The sequence below is a fragment of the Etheostoma spectabile genome, chromosome 3 (genome assembly GCF_008692095.1).
Source record: "Etheostoma spectabile isolate EspeVRDwgs_2016 chromosome 3, UIUC_Espe_1.0, whole genome shotgun sequence".
In the NCBI taxonomy this organism is placed as follows: domain Eukaryota; kingdom Metazoa; phylum Chordata; class Actinopteri; order Perciformes; family Percidae; genus Etheostoma; species Etheostoma spectabile.
Window position 1 is genome coordinate 28,478,512 of NC_045735.1, and position 1,425 is coordinate 28,479,936.

The 1,425-nt window shown below is 43.7% G+C and overlaps 1 protein-coding gene across 1 annotated transcript in view; it reads left to right on the plus strand.

Moving 5' to 3' along the window:
* The window catches only part of ift80 (intraflagellar transport 80 homolog (Chlamydomonas)), a 39,591-nt gene that overhangs the window by 4,196 nt on the left and 33,970 nt on the right, over positions 1-1,425 (plus strand). The window lies entirely within an intron of this gene.

Here is a 1,425-nt window from a genome sequence, read left to right on the forward strand (position 1 = left end):
ACACACACACACACACACATACACACATACACACACATATAGTACTGATTGTTTTTGGACCTTCTGGCTCAAAGAGTGCCACTTGTGACAGAGAAAAAGAGCAAGAAGCAGAGACCTGATCGCGAGCACCAGGCACGCAGAACTTCAGTTTCATTTATGTGTATCAGGGGAGCCTCCTCCTTCTCCTAATGCTTTTAGACACAAGTTCACCCCCTCATCTTGCTCCTGTTTGATACCAGACTCAGAATAACCACCCCTGTAGATGATTCTTGTAAGTTTGCTCTTAGTACATGTGGTCCCTGATGGCAAATTAATAGCCACACCTTATATGTTGTATGGTTTTATTCTTCAGAATTCAATTCAACATTTTGTATTGATAATATTCTTTCATTATGAAAGTCTATGTGTGGGCAAGTCATTCATGAGCATGCACCTCACATCCATAGGCTGAGCGATCTGCAAGATTTGCTTTTGTGTTGAAGCTGCCTTTTTCCTCAAGCTATAACAATTAAAAATGACAATCAAGGTAGAAATGTTTTTTTTCTCTCCTCAGATTTGCGATTGTGTGAACATGTGTATGGTGTGTTTCAGTGGGCTATTAGAATGTAATTGTGCTCGGTACAACCAAAAGCAGAGGTCTATGTTTTTTATTGCCATAAAGTTTCAAAGCTTTATAGGAGTGGAGTTTTATTAAAAGCTATAAAAAAGACTCATAATGATACATTTCTCTATCCGTCATTAACATTACAGATGTCTTACTTACTTATTAATTGATTCATCGTGCAGTTTTTCTCAGTTGTGGGACAGAAAAGGTGGGGGGGGGGGGCTTCTGGGCTTCTGGGGAAATGGATGGCACACTCCTGTTGAATGACGGGTGCTGTGGAAAACCTGGCAGGAGATCAGCAATTCAGCCCCAGTATTTAGGAACATTTTTCCTACGCTGGATGTTTGGAGAATGAGCTGCCGGGCGGTGGGCTGCTCAACAGACCTACAGATTTGTCGAACACCTGCATATAGTAGCATTGCCACAGACACACACCATCCACATCATGGCACTCAGATCACTGCAGGTGTTGGTTCTCTTCAGAACTCCACACAAACACACACTCACTCACTCGCTCACTCACTCACTCACTCACTACAGGAGCAGGCTGTTCTTCTTGGGTACTATGACCCATTTTAAGAGCGAGAGAGAGAGCTGTAGGAAGAGGTTGGAAATGAGTGAGCAAGAGGAAGGAGAGAGTAACTTGCCTCAAACCAACCATCGCCTTCGTCAGATTTAGATCATGTGACCATTTGGCATTTGTGAGAAACCACATGCACCTGGAGTGGGGTTAAATGTCAGGCCCTCTCTCCTCCACACGCGCATAGCCACAACCCAACTCATACACACACACACACCCACACACACACACACACACACAC